The sequence below is a fragment of the Centropristis striata genome, chromosome 9, assembly GCF_030273125.1.
Source record: "Centropristis striata isolate RG_2023a ecotype Rhode Island chromosome 9, C.striata_1.0, whole genome shotgun sequence".
Lineage (NCBI taxonomy): Eukaryota > Metazoa > Chordata > Actinopteri > Perciformes > Serranidae > Centropristis > Centropristis striata.
This window is the reverse complement of record NC_081525.1, coordinates 33551379-33571448: the sequence shown is the minus strand read 5'-3', so window position 1 is coordinate 33571448 and position 20070 is coordinate 33551379. Positions and strand designations below refer to the sequence as shown.

At 40.1% G+C, this 20070-nt stretch overlaps 1 protein-coding gene across 9 annotated transcripts in view; it reads right to left on the bottom strand.

Moving 5' to 3' along the window:
• The window catches only part of si:zfos-588f8.1, a 65892-nt gene extending 48691 nt beyond the window's left edge, over positions 1–17201 (bottom strand). For all 9 annotated transcript variants that reach the window (XR_009394895.1, XM_059340839.1, XM_059340840.1 and 6 more), the window contains exon 1: positions 16773–17201. The gene's annotated coding sequence lies outside the window, so the exon portion shown is untranslated. The remainder of the gene's footprint in view (positions 1–16772) is intronic.
• Positions 17202–20070: the final 2869 nt, after the last annotated feature.

Sequence of the window (20070 nt, the reverse complement as noted above, 5' to 3'; positions counted from 1 at the left end):
TGGGATCTTTTGTCAGGGAAAGAATAGGGATGCAATGATTCGACTCTCTCAGTCCTGATACCTGTACCAATACTTGGGCTTTTGGTATTGGCCAATACTGAGTACCAATCCAATAACAGTGTTTAATTAACAAGTTGTATGTTTCACTATGTGGAAGTGACTGGGACCATTCAAAGACCACAGGCTTGACTTAAACATTATCTTCCTAACTTTGTAAAACATTGTAAAAGTCAGGGGTTGCTCATCCAGAACAATTAATTCAGAATCCTTTTCTGCTATTTTTGTAAATTTCACACCATTACTGGCAAGTGTCTTGCACCTTTGCAATGTTTTCAACTTTCAACTGTCTCCTTTCTGATTGGTCGAATGCATTAAATTCTTCAGGAGGAGGCTTCTGGATGATGCATCTGTACATTGATTGCGTTATATTCTGCAGTGATACTGCCACCTTTAGAAAACATTGGCTTTGGTGATAATGCAAGTAACCGGTGACATGTTTGTTGTTAGTTTCCTCAGCTATGCAGCCTACTGACATGCTGCTGACCCATGAACTAGTAGGTAGATGCATGCATATGTAAACAAAGAATTGAATCGATCGGCCCCATTGTCACGATACCCGATCAAGCTATGAGTCAGTATCGACGCTACATCCAATACCAGTATCAGACTGGTGCATCCTGAGAAAAGATTAATCACAAACAATCTACTCCAACAGTTTCTATCTCTAGAAGGAATTAACACCTCTGTTTTGCGATTAAGACATACCAAACCACACATTGCTGCAACTAATTGACTGTGTGTTTCTACCAAATATATTTGCCTTATTTGGTCCTTTTGCCTGTTTTAAATACGGTTTCTTTTTTCTTTATGATGCATGAGCATTATCAAATTGGTCGTTTAATATCTACGAAAGGACAAAGATCACTACATACTACAATACAGAACAGCAAGAACAAAGATATCTTAATAAAGCCAACTCTGGAATCATTTAGGTCACAGTAGAGAATTAGAGGAAAAATAGAGCAGCTTGAGAGTCATGAGCTTGTGCCTTTGCCAGGCTAGCTGACCACAGTCCCAAAAACATGCAAGCCTGTAAAATGCCAAGGCATGCAAAACTGCAGAGACCACAAAAGACAGCATCATCATTATCCTCGATCATGAGCTCTGTCTGGTTTAAATCTGTTACTTTAACTCCTGAGTTTCTCCCTCAACTACTTTCAAAAAAGCAAGTACAGTAAGTGTGTAAGAGACAGAAAAGCATTTCATCTCAGTTTGTGTAGCTGTGCAAAGAGAAAAAAGCTGGGGGAAAAGAGTAGTGACAGAGAGAACACTGAACAAAGAAAAAGAGAGGAAGACAGAAGAACTGACGGAGGGAGAGAAAAGTAAACATCTAAAAGTGAGACAGAAAAGAGAGAGGTCCCTGGGGACAATCAAAGGAGACGGAGGCTTTAAGATAATGCAGCTTCCTCCCTGCGGAGGAGATCCTCCGCAAGGATGCCCAGCATTCCTCAGATAAGACCTGGGGTTGTCTGCTTTGCGTAGGCTTAGCCTGGCACTTTAGCTGCTTACTGAGGGCTGATGGGAAGACACTAGAGCAAAGGACTACAACTGAGGGTAGAGAGGGGCTGTTCAGCAGCTTACTGTGGGCAGGAGGGGGCTTTAACTAACTAACAAGCTCCTTAAACCAGACATTTTTTTAAGGCGGTACCACTCATCCCCACTGGACTCACTAACCTAACCCCTCATTATCCAGCCAAGAAGAGTAGGCTTGCAGTAAATTAAATCTACTGTTCATTTCTCTGTGAGCTAAATAAAGACTGGCATACGCACCGAAATGTTACTCAGCTGATTCACCAAAGCAACAGCAATTGAGCAATCAATAAGTACCACTTTACTATTTTGTCAAAAATAAACTTTTTGCAGGAACCATGAATGACTCGGCTGTCACATGATAAAAGTTCAGTGAAACTTCCACTGAACTGCAGGCTGGTTACACAGAGCAGAGAGGAGAGGACAAGAGAGGTTGTCAGTAGAGCTTGTAAAAATGTAAATAGCATGTGGAGTCCTCATTTTTTTCCAATATTGAGAAAATCTGTGAGTACTTGGAAAATGTTGTAGATATTGATTACATTTTATTTTCTCATTTTTGTAAAATAAATAAACAAAGAAATCAAACTTGGGCTTTTTTCTGTTTTTTTTTTTAAAAGATGAATGGCATTATTACTGTGTTATACTGCACAAAAGACATTTTGAGTTCTCCCTCTGTTTCCATAGAAGTGCAAGACTTATATACTGCAGTGAAAATGAAAAAAAAAAGCTGTGAAACAGCTTGTGATTTAGAAGGTAAAGCAAAACTACTAATTGAAAGTTTATGGTTAATTTTATCTTTAGTAGGAGAGTATTATACGCTTATCACGCACAGGTGCAAGGCAATCCAAAAGCATCAATGAAAAAGCAGAGAGAGCCTGCACACTGACTTACAGCCACAAGTTTACTGCTGACGACGTTTTCATCTACCTAGATCTTCGTCAGGTCAGAATAATAAATTATTTCAAATTTAAGTTTCTTATACCACATAGAGACAGTCACATTGGGGTCAATATTTCACTGTGCTCTGTGTTAACACTGGAAGTTATGGACCTTTTTATATGCCTTTTCATAATTCTGACCTGCACAATTAAAAGAAAAGATAAATAAAAGTAAACTATCAGTGAATATAAATGTATGTGCACAAGAAGAATGAACAGCAGTGAACACCCTACTGCCAAACTGAAAATAGGAAAAATAAATAATAAAAGCATAAAACATATTTTAATGTAATTATAACTGAAGGTTGGCAGAAAGAGCAGGAACTGTTTAACATTCACTGGCAGGAGTGAAATAAGACAATAAGGTATTGCTCTCTTACTCACTTTCTCCCAACTCCTCCTCTGTCTTCTTCACCCAACTTCAAAGAAATAGCCAAAAGCTCCACCCACGGAAGAAGAAGGAAGAGGAGGAGCAATAGTAAGTCTCGAGTGCCAATTAGTGAAGAGAGAAAAGAAATATTTTGCCTTTATATGGCCAGTTGTTGTAGTGTTTATGATCTCACTTAGAGATGTGTGAAAGCCTTGACTGTTATGCTCTCAGTCGGTACTACACAATAAATTTTCTTCATAATGGACCTCACAAGACTGGCACTCACACTCATACATAAATATATAGAGAGAGACTGTATAAACAGAGAAGCCAGTCAGTGCTGAGACACCACCAGCTGACTCTATGATCTGGCAGGAAGTGATTGACCCAGTGACACATAGAGGCTGAATGAGCGTCAGCTAGAAGACTCAGTCTCTGTGTTAGCTCTCTTTCTCCTCCAGGCTCTCCCTCAATGTATGCCTCACACTCTAATACACACATATACACAAAGAGGTGATCCAAAAGGAAGCAAGATAGGATGTCAGCAGTGAGTGTGGACCAAAGATATGGTGACTCCCAGAATTCCACTTCAGGACGCCTGATAAATCTCATGAGTCAGGGCAACAAGCAGCTCCTCTCATGGACGTAACCAGTCACTGACAGGAAAATGACAGCACTTAGGAGACCCAGAAGGCTGGTATTTGAACTTTGAGTCAGTCACTGCGTTTTTCCCCCCCATAAACTGTACAGCTAACTACAACTTTCAATGCCTCTGTTTGTCACCATCATTACACGCACAAGAAGTAATTCACAGATTCCAAAACAATTAAATACAAATACTTTTAATGAAAACATAAAAGACGTGTATCAAGATTAATTTGCGCCAATAGAGCCAAAGTCAGAAGGCTACAAAAACATTGTGCTAAAGAACACAGTCTAAAAAAAGTGGGACAAAGGTTAAAGGAATAAAGAGGGGGCATTCAGGGCTTAATGAACCAAATAACAGTGGCTAAATAAAGTTTCAAAAGACAGTTTGGCTGTATTTAAAGCTATTTCACCATCTACAGCACTTTTAATTTAGTTGAACAGGAATTCCTTCAACTCTGTTCTGGAGGACCCAGCCCTATTGAGTAAATGCAAGGCTACCCTTCCAGTCATGAGTGTTGTAAAGCAGACGTTTCTGGATCTGACTCAGAAAGGATGAGCAAGTCAGGTATAATTGTAGAGACGGATGATTAACGATGTAGTAACAAAGGATGCGTCAGGGAAATGACACTTTCACATGAAAATCTATATGTCAGACTGCTCCATGAAGCAACCATGATGTTGGATGGCAGGAAAGGACCTCTACAGCTTGTTCTAAGGTTTTGTTTAAGCTATTTTGTATTTAATTAATGTTTAATGTTGTTCAAGTCCAAATCTGATATCTTTAGAAATCTTGAGACCATAACTCGAATTTAAATAAAGCTCTGTGGGTTTAAACTGTGCTTGTCCTGACAACATGTGCTTATAATGATGTACCCGCTGAAGGCCTTGTGGGGTTGGGGAGGTTTAACATTTGAACATCTGTTCTCAAGTTAAATGTAATCATTTTGTTTTATGCCGAATTTCAAACATTTCAAAATCCCCAGGTCCACCTACAGCCTTCCCAGGGTACATCTGTGTGTCTGGCTGCAACGCTGTAGACCAAGCTCCTTTCCTCTCCCCAGGGAGAGTGCAGCTGAGGGTTCGCTGAGGTATCCATCACCACTATAACTCTCTCTGCATGACCTAATGGAGATGAGAGGGGCTGGCTCTTTGCCAAAGCAGGATGTATTGTCTTCTGGGCACAATGAGAAGCAGAAGTAAGGGAAGTACAGAATCACTCTATTTCTGTGTGTATGTGTGTTCTCTTAGGGATTCATGGGATGCACTTGGGACGTGTGTGATAGAGTGAGAGATTGCTCCTGTTACTGCTGAGTGGTGGTAAATCAGCCTCACAGTTGAGGCTCTATAGGAAGTGCAGATGCACCCAAAATGGCTGTGAATGGATCTGAGACCTCCCCCTGGAGCCATGTGGCCTATTCAAAGATGCAGCCTTTTGTTTAAAAAAGGGACCAAAACCTCAATCAGGGAATTAACTCATCCAGCAGACACCAACTGGGCTCAATAAGACAAACACAGACAGAGAGGGAACTATGAAGCGAGAGTGAAGGAAAAGGATGAAAAAAGGGCACTAAAAGCTCATCTCCTCCCCCCTTTTTTTAAGTCAGCAGCTCCCAGGCTGGCCAGCCTTGAACAATAAAACCAGAGCTGAGGAGCATCTGCTGCCTCCTTCTAAAGAAGAGGATAAAGGACAGAGGAGCTGCAGGGATCCAGTCTTTTTTGACTTGTTGATATTACCCTATTCATTCAATATGGACCCAAGCTCATGGTCAAAATCCTCTTCTCTGCCACAAGTAAGCTGCTATAAAAGACGTGCAGAGAAAGACATCACAGATGCTGTTTGGTCTTACAGCCAAACTACGCAGTGGTAAGTCTTTGAGAGAGATAAACAAAACCATTTGATTTATCCCCCATCACAATGACAGCTTGGCTTCCCAAAACCATAACTAAACTCAAACTAGCCAGCTGTCTGTCACAATAAATCACCGTAACTGCATGGACAATGCTAATCAATTATAACATGGTCATCTGAGTGCACTCCATTGATCTGCCACTCCCAATATCATGTGTCTGAGTCACGTATTGACAAACTGAAGTGGGCTGCTGTTCATTTGACATCGCTCGGAGGTAGGTATGACCCCGTATCACGCACAGATCATTCAGCTGTGCCTGTAAACTGGACAACCAACTTCAAAACAACTACAAATCATGGCTTTATTACCCCTCCAAGGCCCCCACGTGTCAGCCCGTTCTCTTGTTGTTCCCAGTTTTAGCCACAGGTTTATGAACTCCTACTTTATGTATATTTCACAGCAGGTCAGTAATCCAAGAGGCCCGAGTACAGCCTTACACTACTCCCCCATGTCTCGCCACCCGTCTGCCTCAGCTGGACTGCTGTGTTTTCAACTACTTCCTTAACTGTGCCCCCTTCCATCCATCCCTCCTGTCATACCACTGTCTTTAAAAAAATCTCCCCCAAAGCTACCCTCCAATGCCTCCCATTCGACCCCCTGCTGTTCACCCCCCTCTGCTCCCCACTGCCTAACATTTGGCACTGCTGCTTTAACTCAGTCCAGATGCCAAACCACACTGAGTAGAGGAGAGCTGAGGAGAAGCTCAGTGTTGAGGGAACCCTGCTTACTATAAAAACCCATGTCTTGGTGTTTTTGGTTTAACACATAATGCTCTTTTATTATCCTGCCATGCCGTCAATCACACCTGAGGGTAAGCCCCAGTAAGAACAGTAAAAAGGACAACAATACAGATTTAAATGAAACTACTAAAAGCGCACTGTATTTCATCAAACCACTCAATATGCGAGGCAGAGTGCTGCAACAATGCACGTTGAAGCTCACATGCAAATACACATTCAAATTCTCCCTGAATAATATCCCAGCCTTGAACGTCTGCCTGCACAAGTCTCAAGGTTCTTTCATCCAGGGGTTAATACTGGGATCAGATGATGCATAGCAACCAAGACATTGTAGAGAAATATATGTTTTTAATCAGTGTGATGAGCTGAAACTCTAGATTCAAAGCAGCAGCGTCCACATGAAATACACCAGACCAGTGAGGCCATAGCATGTCTGACTTAATGCAACACAGAAGGTCTCTGCCGAGTCTGATTGGCTGTTTTGGGACTCCACGCTGGTTGGTGGTGACAGGGGATTCCGGAGAGTTTTCCGGACCCGTCATCTCAGCCATGTTGGACTAATAATGGACTATTTTTGACCCGTGGTGGCCAAATACAGCTAAATGATGACATGTAGGATACTGGTATGTTCTTAATTAGTATTGCAGACATCAAAGTGGTGGACCAAACAGCATAAACACCAGTATGAGATAATGTCCTCCAATAAATTCTATTTTTGTAATACTCTTTTAATGATTGCAGAGCTGTTTTTTTAAACTCCACTGTGAATGTTGGTGCCAATAATAAAATCAATGGTTCAATGTCGATACCCATATTTAATGAGCAGGGCAGCTGATGGCCGATATTGAATGCTGAAATCATGCTGTTGTTTTTAAATTACCTGAAATGATCTATTTTATCCTGGTATTGTCCCTGCTTAAGTGGATCTGCATGTTGTCTGCAGGGCACTTATTTTAGATTTAAAAAATACATCAAGTAAATGAAGTCAAGTAAGTGAGTCAAAAACTCAACTTTGTAAAAAAAAAAAAAAATCTGCATATAACAATGATATTTTGCAGATATGTCCGCAGACATTTTTTGTTAACCGGTAAGCTGATTATCTTAAAATGGGCATTAACTGCCCGATTAATTACATGACTGATTAATGGATCTACCACTAATCAATTTCTGTAATAGCAAAGAGTATAGAAGTCTATATAGATATCTATTGTTATTGGGATTTTTTTCACATACAACGTTAAAATACATTTAAGAAAAAAATGCTTCTTTCCCAAGGTTCCACTTTCTCAAATGGGAACATTTGCTGGTAACTTTAGTGTTCTGTGACAGAAAAAATACCATATTTATGGTTTGTGGGGAATGTTGGTCAGACAAATTAGTAATTTGAATATGCCAACTTGAGTTTTTGGAGATTGTAATGGGCATTTTTTAATAATTTGCTGAAATTGTATAAACCTAATAGCTGATCAACTGTTGATTAATGTAAAAAAAACAACAACAAGTTGTTAAGGAAATATGATTGTTATTTATCAGCCCTGAATAAAGTCTGTTAAATAAAAGCTAATATCTGCACAATGTGTTTACTCATGTGCGATTCAGGTGCACTTGATCTGTTCTGCTCAGGATGGACTCCCATTACGGAAACACTTCCTTCCCGTTCACTGCGACAAACACACATGCACAAACACACACAAACATACAGTATGTCGTCTGGAGATGTGGGGCAGCTGCAGGCAGAAATCAGGAAGAGGAGAAAAGGAAGTTGAGGGAAGGAGGCAGACAGAGGGGATTATTGTACACGCTCACTCATGTGGGCTACCCTGATCTAAAAGCATTTCCCAAACACATGACTCCATTGTAGCGCCAGAATAGTAACTGCACTGCACCAACTTTATACTTATTTAAAATCCCTTATCCCTGCTGCCAGTTACACATGGCACACACACATTTTTCTATTACTTAGACAAAGAAAATAATCAGACAGCAGGGTGCAATGCTAAACTGCTTCTGTCTGTGAGCATAGCATACATCACAGGTAGCAGGAAGAAACTGAGATTTAACCTGCAAAACACAAACTTAAGCCCCTGCTTACTCTACTATAACACCATGTTTTAGTGTGGGTTGCTAACAGTGGTGCCAAAAACATGCTCTACCAACTGGGACACACACCTCAATGTTAGCAATATTACTCATCCTACATTTAATACATGCCTTGACCTCAGTTTGAACTTAAAAGTGGGACAAAAAGCAGCAGGAGGGAAAACAAAATGAACTTGTAAAGAAGGATGTGTAATGAAAGAGAGTAACAAAAGGGGGGAAAAGCATAATCTCAGACATTCTAACATACAATAGATTATATGTAGTGCAGCTAGTATAATCTTTTGAAACAATCTTCCCTGTGGTTTGTCCTGATGATGTTTGGGTGGCCTGGCAGATTCACACACCAACGTGTGGATGATAAGCATCTTAGAGAGGATAAAGTTATTGTAACATCTAGGCCTAGGGTGACCTTTTTCTAAATCTATCTTTATTGTTTTAAGAGTAATAGACTGGAAGGTAAAAGTAGAAGAGAGCTGATGTGCTTTAAAAATCATATATTTAGAGTAAAAATGCTTTTCTTGAAACATTTTCTTTTACTGTCCTTTTCTTTTCTTGTACAGATCACATCATGTCTCTGAACACTCCCACCTGGGCTGGACTTTCTGAATGATTTCTGTTAGATGAAATGTAACTTACATATGGAGCCGTTCATCAGTGACCACAGTCAGACTGCACAGTAAAAATAGAGCAAAAACAAACAGAACAGAGCAGATCCCAGCCAATACAGAGCACATGGCCAAGGTCTACTGTTCCCGCTCCATCTCCCTCAGCTTGTCTCTTTCTTTCCATCTCTTTCCCTCATCTGTGCCTCTCTTGTCTGAACTCTTCTGTGCTTTTTCTTTTTCTCTTTCACTTCCCTTGTCACTCTTCACAGCCCTTCAGGCATCCCGGTGGTAAAAGACTAGGCTGCAGTCAGCAGGCCGGGGCACAGAATCTAATCCTAATGCCAAGTACAAACTGCTTAAAATTTCCAATACAGGCCTTGTATTAATACAAGGTCTGGAAATGTGCATCAGAGGCTAAGATACATCACAATAACAGCATATCCCCCCTAAAAAGAAAAAGCAGTTCACATAAATTATGTTGCATTTTGTTTTCCAAAGAAGATCAAGCTTCATCACATCACATAGTACTCTAAAGATAATCATTTCCAGGTTAAGTTAATGGCTGTTTACATGAACACAAATAATCTGATCAAACTGTAATCAAGGCAATGTGAGTACAGTGGAGTAAACACCATGTTCGGGTTTGTGAACCGATTTTACTCGCTGATACAGGAACATTATGTGGTGTACTCCAATTTTACTCTCAGGTTTGAAGGCAATTTATGACAATAAAAACCATAAACTAATTTAAATACACACGTAGAATGAAACAACAACATACGGCATGCACTTCAGGGACCTTGTATGCACCAAAACAAACACTGTGCCACCCTCACCATTGTCCTCTATCATAGACTGGCTTGTTTCTGCCCTGGCACATTAAATGGGAATGTTCTGTCACCTCGACTGCCTTGCCTAGCTGAGATTATTCATTTTTTCCTCACATAATTTTAAAAGGAGTGACTAAGGAATGACGTTGGAAGTCTACTGTGCAAGGTTCGTCCATGACTCTAAAACCAAGACGTAAACAAGTCCAACCCAACATACTTTTCACCTTTACAAGAGAGATTTATGTTAAAGGACTGTACCATCCCCTTTATAGACTCTTTGGACATTAGTTCATTCTTAAATCTCTTTGTCATTTGGATACTCCCAAAAAATTGTGGGAGAGGCAAATGCAGTGAGTGTTTCATTGAACACAAAAGAAATGATGGCTTAAACTCAAATTTCCATGGTCATTAAATGTGCAAATTTATCTTAAACAGGAAGGAGTTCTTGTTTCTTATAATGTACCTACATTATTACTTTCACTTCTGTGGTGTGACTATAGTGATTGAGAAAGCAGGTGAGATGAGGTAGATGACTTTTGTTTAAGTAAGTCCAAAGAAAACTGTTCGCTAAAGGCTCTTATAGCTAGTTTCTGTCAACTTTCTTCATAGTTACAGCTAGTTTCCATTTCCTAAACTTTAAAGAAGAACTGAGAGAGATTTAATTACGGGAGACATTTAGGTAAATAATATTAATAGTTATACTAAAGAAAGTGTACCTTTTGACCCTTGTAAGCTATGCCTAAAGTTCCCATTTTGACAGTAACCTCTAGAACTGGACGGTGGTGCAGAGTAACAGCAAAAAGAGCCTCAGGGTGTGCCCTCTCTCTGCCCATTATCCAGAGCCAAGGGACAGGATCAGTGACCGCAGAGAGGATGGAGGGGGAGGTTATAACACTCACCACAGCCATCAACTAGTCAGTCAATCTGTATCCACACACACATACACACACAGAGTCTCCTTCCTGTGGGTGACCACTGGAGCTGAGGGGGCAGGGAGAAAATGACAGAAAGGTTTCAACTCAATATGTCAGACTTCTGAGATACAAGCACCAATTGGATTTGATATTTTTTCTTGTTGCATGTGTTGCTGACCGACACTGACATTGATGCATGGAACACTTTCAAATGGGTGTAAGAGGAGAATCAAACAAGGGCCCGGCCAATATGGGATTTTTTGGGCCGATATCGATACCGGTTCTAGAGGGCACAATTCAACGATTACCAATATAACCAATATAGAAAATGAAAATTTTGAAAATAGGCCGATATGGCTTTGCAAAGGCTGTTGCACATTGCACATTATAATGCATATACAAAGATGGTGATGTAGTCAACAATGACATATTTGGAGGAGCAGCCCAACACCTTACTGCACGTTTGCTTTTTTGTCATCTTTAGGTTAGAGGAAAGAACATTTTAACCAGCCAACTGATATATTGGTCTTGCTTCAAATCAAACACCAAAATCATGCAAAAGATGTCATAATCCATTAAAGACAGTTGAATTATTTTTTGTGCGTTTTCGTAGCTGAAATGTTTTTGTTTGGTGGCCCTGCGTGGCTGTGTGCTACTCATTTTTGGCCGACATGTTGAAGGCTCTCACTGGGACATCTCCAACCCAGGCGTCTCCGTCTGAGCCAAAGCCCATGCATCAAGATCACTGACAGAGTAGTAACTCATACCACCTCATGTCAAAATAGTATAATTATGCTCTCAACATGTATAACTAAAGATTCAAAAAGCTGAAATCTGGAAAATCACGGCTGCATGTAGTACAGGTAAAACTGAGTTATTGTTTATGTCTCTCAATCCATGGATTTGAATGTTATGAAAGCAGGTGATGTGCACACTGGCAGGTTACTAACCAAAGAGAGTAATAATAAACTGTAACTGTAACGTAAATGCCATATGAAGTCCATGTGTGCACGCTGCCTGAAAGTGGTTAAAATATGTCTTCCATGACGTTGACAGACCACTTTTCAATTCACTGTGGAAAATTCTTTAGTTGTATATTTTGGTTAAAACCTTGGCTTATGACTGTGCCTATAATCAGAATCCAAGCAGGCAGATTTGGTATAATCATAATCATCACAATCAAGCTTTGATCCCAATCATCTTGACTTGATGTGTTTGGACCCTGCGATGATGGCTGAGTGAAGGCACAACAAATAAATGCACTGCAAGTAGGCCATCCCTAAACAGTTGGTCTGCCTTTTCCTCACTTATACCCTATCATTACAGCTGAGTCTATTTATAAAGCCCATAAATTCAGCTTGCCACATTGAAAGAGCCAAGTTACCAAGGAGTTTGTGGAATTGATGACTTTAAAACCTCACCACTTTCCCCCCTTTCTTTACCTCTCCTTGTCTACAAACTTACTTGCTCGCTCACTAACTTTCTTTTGCTCGCACTCTCCATCTGGTCCAGTCTCTACAAAATACAGGTCACAGCAAATCCACGCTGCAAAGCTCGGATAGCAGCTTTCTGAAGAACGCAAGGCTATTTTTTCCCCTCTGTCTTTCGCCACAGAAAGGCGGACCCTGGAGCATTCCTGTCACATTATTGGACTAAGCGCTGACACACTGTATGTACACAAAAGCACGCACATATGCACACATACCGGTGTCCCATTTCTCCTTTCTGACCTCCTTCTTTCCATTCCTCTCTTCCCTGGTCTACATACACCTACCCAGCTTGCTTTTCACTGATGGGAATCATCCAGTTTTTACCCATCGCAGCCTATTCAAATGAGCTGTCAACATCTGCGATGAAAAGATACAGAGAAGGAGCTCTTTCAATGGCTGACTGACAAAAGATCTGCTCTCCTTAAGCAGCCCACAGGTTTACAAAAGGAGGAATGACACCTAACCTATCCAATCCTTGTGTTCTTGTGCAGCAGTGTAAGTAACGCAGTGATACAGAGACCTTCCTGATGAGCACACATGTAAAAGAATCACAAGCCTCTACACGTCTGACTATCCTGCCAAGCCCTTGGCAGTGAGCCCTTCACTATGCCTAGTGTAGCAGCACACAGACACTTTTCATCACTCGTATCCTACTTACTGAGGCTGTTCTGCAGGGCCATGAGACTGCAGGTGCCTGCGTCATTTCACAGGTAGCCTACATCATCCTGCCCCAGAACAGTCTGCACAGAGACAACACATGCTGCTGAGGGAGCCATTAGAAAACACTGTCCTGCAACAGCACACCATAGTTCGACCTGTTACTCTGTCCTTTTTCTGTCAGGGACCTAGATTAGTCAGACTCTGAAGCAATAAATAAAAAGAGGAACACAGTAGCGTATACTGATCTCACACCGCCAAGCTTATAATATAGTAGACCAACTCTATGTCTTTGCTTTCAACTAGGCAAACAGACGAAATACATAAGATCTTGCACTTACATTTTGTGTTTTTATTATAATTTCATTCAAAGCCAACCCTACAAAACCTGCAGATTCTACACGTAAAAATCAAACAGTAGATTAAAAATAGGCTAAAATACAAAACTTACAACACTTAATTCATAATCTACATGCCACCAATGTGGGTCTGACTTCCCACACTAACATCAAACAGCTGTGAGAAGCAAAATAGTTTCCAGGTAGAAATATTCAAGTAACCCTGAAAACACGAACAAGATAAGATAGACACTACACAGATGTGTGAAGAGATCAATTGCAACCTTCACAGAGTTGCTTTTATTATCTACAGTGAAAAACAGCCCCCACAACCTCTGAAGTCATCAGCTATGAAAAAAAAAAATGCTCATATGCAGCAAACCATGAGAACTCAAGACATCTATGTAAAAATAAGCCAATGCAATTTCATTAGTATTCCTCACCCACTCACTATAAACTAACTTGCTGGCTGCGGTTGTGGCGTCACAGCAAAGAGCAGCTGCTTGATAAGAATTGTTCTAGGTAACAGCAACATATCCTCTAATGTGGTTCAGGTTGAAGAGCAAAAACAGCTACAGCCCTGAATGTATAAAAAGAAAAATAAGGACATAATAAGCAGGGCAGTGCTGCTACAGCTAAAACTAGCAGCTCTGTGGACTGTTAACACACACAATGTGTAATCTGAGATAAGATTGATTTATAGTGTTATCTGTGAGGATATTAATATTCAGCAACACACAAGGCAAGATTTAGTGGTTGAAAATAAACGTAATAAAGCTGAATATGAAAGCTGTGTCTGAGGAAACCCTTGAATCTCTGCTCGTGTCCCCTCTGAGAAATATTGGCATCGCTATGATTTAGGCAATTATCTTTTCATCCGCAGTTTCACACAATTGCATCCGCCAGGATGTGTAGACCAATTACAAGTCAAGGCTGAGCTGGAGATGTAATTGGTCTTCTGTCCCCCACCCCCTTCTTGTCCTTTACCACTGTCAGTCTGCAGCGGGGCTCGCAGAGTAGCAGCCATTAGCAGGGGGCCATATGGCCCTTTTCTTTCATATGGCAGAGAGCCGTTCTGTGAACTGCCTGAGTGTTTAGAAGCACTTTGAGGAGGTATAGAATAAAAGTGGCTCTATTGCAACATCATTTGTGGGGGGGTTCTGTTTGCAATCATTTCAAGATATTGGAATAGGCCTTTTTACGTTAATAATTAAGTGAAAGTTAATAGTACAGTTCCAGTTTAGATGCAATTCATACTTGTTTAGACAGTGTTCATATCTGATTAATATCATTATTCTGTTACATTTTACCTTTGCCATTTCTAAATAGTTACTATAAGTGAAAATGTGAAAGAGGGGCCATTTTAATAAATGGAGATTTGACTCTTAAGCTTTCTCTGAGGGATTGGGATGTTAATTGGATTTTTGAATATGACAGATGGGGACCTTGATTATATCGAACATGCTGATGCGTGATCCACAGCAAAGTGCAGTTGGCAGGTCCTACACCACCAGTGGGCTTGCAGATGCTGCACACACAGACACACCACACCTCCACACACCTCCTGTGTCACTCTACCTATATTGCAAGTGACTGTTACAAACAATGTATTCTAACAGAATTAATCTATGATGCTTGCAAAGGTAAAATGAATAGCTTCATTGTGGATAGTAAAATTTAAAGAATTAATGACAGCCATGCAAGGTAGTCATATGAATTAAAAATACAAAAGGCTTTCTGGCTGCATTCATCTTGTTAATGATATGGCTTTTTAATTAGATGTCACTTGCATTTATATTCCACGCAGAAGCTTTGTAGTCCAATGATGAACTGTAGTGTGCAAGACATCAAAGGAAAATTGGTCTCTGGCTGTTTTGTTATGGTTATTTGTACAATTATTTATCCATTTGTGGCAAAGAAATGACTTGCTATTTTCAGTGGTCTTACCGACTGTAATCAGAGGAGAAATTAAACAAATTCTAAAAGAAAATATCAAAACTTTACAGTCACTTGCTTAGAAAATTACACTAAGACAGGAATGGTTCATTCATCCTCTATAGGTTGATGCTCCACCTTCTTGTTTTGAGGGTCACAGTACATCCCATAACCCCCCAGCAGGTGAATATTTATAAGTTCCCACTCGAGTCCGACAGCATATTTCAAGCGATTCCTGTGTAAGAACATGAGGCTTATTAAGCACAGAGTGTGTATACATTATTTTGCAATGGGGAAATGACTTGCTAGGTATGCCACTGGAAGAATATGACAGAGTTCAGAGCAAAGTAAACCAGAGAAATGGAAAAAGGGAAACGAGGAGGGAGAGGAACTTCCAAGTGAAGTGCATATGTGTGTATTTTAATGTTCCTATGTATGATTACTTTTTTCCACCACCCAGACGTTAGTCATGAGGCGAGGGCTCGGTACTGTAGCTTGTGTGAAAGATTTGGTTTTGGCTTCTGTGCTACTGTATGGAATAAACAGCTACAAAATGATCACAGCAGTGCGATTATGAATACATTTGCCATCCCAAAATAGTAATCAACAGTGGGAAATATTCTATGATAAATACAGTGAAATTGATTTCAACCATTAGCTCCCAGTCCTCTTTGTTGACCTCTAGATTGATATGGTGACACTATTTTCACACGATTACAGACATAAACCTTGGGGTTGGCAATATCAATAGTAGCATGCAATGACAGGAAAAGTAAGTAAAAGCAGTCAAGGCTGATATTACTCAGCCAGACAGAAAGTTGGTTAGTTGCAGCTGGGAAAAGGCAACATTTAACCTATATCATGATACTACTATAAAAAGGTCCAGACAATCCAATTTTATGATAATAATACTGTATCAATAAACTGTATGTCCCCGCTCTAAATACATCTGTTCCTCTGTTATACTGCTTCACCATCACTGGCTATCATGGCTGTATTGTACTGTACTGTACTGTACTGTACTGTGCTGTGCTGTAGCCATAAACTGTGCACCACCATGGAGGGCCCATAATAACAGTTCTGGTACACTGGTAATTTGGATAAACTGTAGTTCCCCCCTTCTAGACAAAATCTGTCTTGGATTTATGTCAAGGGCTATAGAGTGTGCAAAGAATCTCAACAATGTGGAGCTTTTTTTATCTGAAATCCAAAAGAGCCACTCCAACAAAACAACAAGGCACTGACATGTAGGTTAGTCACATTATCAACCAGGCCTGGGCACATTGCACTGCAACAAGTCAGCCTACATTCTCAGCTCATTCACACACTATAACTACATGCAGCTATGCCTCTGTAGCACTGACCACACAGGAGACATGCTGTTAACAACAACTATCATTACAGTCAGCCAACTAGGCTGTGAAAGTTAGCTGGTAACCTCCATTTTGTCTTAAAACTGGGACGTTAAAAAAACTACATTCAACAGTAAACGGTTAACTTGACGAGATATATTCACTGAGCTGCTTCAACAATAACTTCCTATAACAGCTCTGTCAATGCAGTGCCAAATAGCCACACAACGAGCCACATATCTTCAAGAATTAACCATAAATGTTTTGAGAAATGTATCATTTTGCCATACAAACGTGTATTTTACAGAACAGCCCATACAAAGCCAACTGCACAGGCAAACCGTATTTAACGTACCTTTAACGGGTGTTTTTCTCATTGTCTCCACGATTCAACCAACCGGTCATAAATGTAATGATAATCAAGTCGCAGCTTTTCGGTTTGTTTTCTCCTTTGATGAAGCCAAGACTCTTATGAACCCAGCTAGCAGCGGTGAGTCCCACACAGACAAAGCTGTGAGTTCAGTCAGTTTGGAGGTTTCAACCCCGGGTGGAAAAAAATGAGAACCGGCGGAAAAAAACCCGTCTTGTCCGCTTATATTTAACAAAGAAGGGTAGTCTGTGAGGTAAAACAGGCTCAGAAGTCCACTCTATCCTGACAGACTGTGTGGTTTCAGACCGGCTAACCAGCTAGCCTGTCGCTACTTCCTTTCTCTCTGCCTAAATAACAGAAGCAGTCTGGGCGGTGAAAAAAAAGTTGAGGAAAAAGACAGAAGCCAGATTCTATACAATGCAGGCACCCTGTTGCTCCGCGACATTAACTGAAGAGCAGCGCCCTCTGCCGGCTCAGGGCGGTGGTACCACACGGTGCCACGGAGTTGCTAAGCTACAAGATCAGGCGACAATCACAGGCAGTGCAAAAATGGTAGCAGAGACACATGACAGCTGTTTTTTTCTTTAACCCTTTGTGCATTTAAAGATAAAAAAAATGTCTGTGTTAATGTTGGCTAGGGATGGGCAACTGGAGGCCCTGGGGGCCGCATACGGCCCGCACCCTGACTTGAAGTGGCCCTCAGTACAACTACATGCATTTGAGCATAAAATGTTAAGAGTGCAGTGTAAAAATGCACAAAATTACTTCTTGCAATTAATGTTGGTCTGCTGTTATTGCACTGAAAAAAAAAAGAAATCACAGTAAGTGGGGTTTTTTTTATTGTTTCAAACCATTTCTATTCCTATTTATACTGTTAAACATGCATTTGAGCATGAAATATGTTAAGTTACTACACTGTAAACATTATTTAAAATTGCATTTTAATCATATCTGGTTAAGTGCACGGTGGCCCTGTGGTAGTGTCGATGAAAAATTGTGGCCCCCTCCAGCATTTAAGTTGCCCATCCCTGATGTAGGCTATATGGCACACATTTAAGCAAGAGTGTAAGGGATTGTATATATTTTTTATTTTATTTTGTAAGTTAAACTTCATACTCACTATAATAAGTCTATAATAAACGTTGTAGCAAAAATAGAAAAACTAGGACCCCAAAGGACAAAAATGTCCTTATTGAAACCCATTAAAACCATTTTTTATAAACCCACACCTTTTTAAAAACTTTTTTTATTATATTATCTTATCTTATTACAATATGAACTCATGCATTCTTATCTCTGTCTAGAGTCTTCCCACCAGATAGAGCAATTTTCTTTTCTTTTTTTGTTTTCCCTATGGGACAATACATGCTATTTTCTTGGTTTCTACTAGGGTTATTTACTTTTTTTTATTATCTGCTGTATTATGGAGCTCTGCAGTATTAGATGCAGAGCATCAAAATCATTGTTGTTGCTACTTATTGACATATCAAAAACTAAATTTCATTTCATTTAATTCAAATTCTGATTTTATGAAGGGTACAACTCATTGGACTTCCATAGTCTAAAGAAATACCAATACAAGGAAGAAAAGAACAGAAAATAATATTTCTTTTGGGGGGGGGGTGGAAACAAAAATAACAGTGGCATTATTTTGAAAATAACTGAATGAATTAAAAAAAATCATTAAAAAAATGTTTAAAAAATTTGAACTCACTGAAAGTGAAAAATAATACTAACATATAGTACTTTTATAGCAGTTTTAGAATTGGGAAATTTATCTTAATTTTTTTTTAAGTTGTGTCTGCCATCAATAATTATAACAATTATACAAAAAATAATTTTGTGACATTTCATGATTTCAGTGAGCTTTTAGCATCTTCCAGCAGTCTGACGGAGATGTTGCCCATTTTCCTCCTTACAGGAAAAACTGTAATGCTGCTTTGTGGCCACCAGATGTTGACTATTCAATACCATGCTAGCCAGTCCCTTTACCTCAAAGACTGTAAGCCCCGACTCAAACCACAATCACATTTGTCATAAACAAGTTGTTTCATAAACTGCACTGATTGGCCTGATGGTGTCACCATAGAGCTCCGTATTGTGGTCAACAACCTCTCAACCCTGAGATTAGAATTACCTTTTATTTCTTTTAGTCTCTTTGGGTGGAGTAACACTATCAAACCATTTCTCCAACAAATTATGCATAACTGCCGTCAGATGTTTTACAAACCCAAGTTTAACCGTCTCCATCATGCTTATATCACAGAGTTCTGATATTAGTTGTCGTTTGACCACAACACGGAGTGGAAGCTGACGTCGAAGACACACAAACAGGAAGGGAGTTGGCTTCCTAAATGTTTAAAGCTCCACTAATCAATATCTCTTACATCAACAAAGTGGCTGTGTTTAATGTAAAAGTGCTGATGGTGCAGTGGATGTGCAAGTGCATGGGCAATTGTTTGCTTGTATGTTAACCATGACAACTATCAAAGGTAATAGTACAGGGGTGGTGTATGCCTTGCAGAGCCAACCGCCTGCAGGTTTGTCTCTTCAACTGATTTCCTCAGCATCAGCTCTTCCCCTTTGCTTAACAATGCTATACTGGGTTGGTGGAAGCTTTGGTTGCAATGACACCTGCAGACTGTTGGCTCTCTGTGCAGCATGGACTACATGTCAGGACTGTGTGTCTGTCACCTTGTTGTGGACTTCTTCCACCCCAAAGTTGTTTTAAAAAAGTAAAAAGTAAATGCAGCTTTAAAAACACATGCTGCAGTGCATAGGCTGAAACATTAAAAGGGGAACTCCACTGATGGAGCACAGCAAAGTCTGTTTACAGTTCTTGGGGAGTACTACTGCATTTGTGAAAAAAGTTGCAAAACACATTTGTGGCTCCAGAAGAACTACACAAAATCTAATAAAGTACTTCAAGTGATGTCACTTGAGTCAGCATTGGTTGTAACTGAAGACAAAAAGAAAATGAAAGAAAAAAACATATGGAAGTGTGGAGTTAGTCAGAGCAAGTCTCTGTTGCCTGCTCCACATCTCTGCTAGAGCAAAGGAACAAACAGTGGGCAAACAATCGGCAGTATTGTCGATAATGTAGGCGTCAGGTTTGGACAACAGAAAAACAAAGACATCTCTAGTACTGTTGCATCAATTCTTTGTCTTTTTCACTGTTTCATTGTGAGTCCAACAATTTTACAGAAGTGCAAACCTTAATCAGTGGAGTAATCTTAGGAATGCTGCATGTCTGATCACAACATGAAATAAGTGCAGGTGTTTC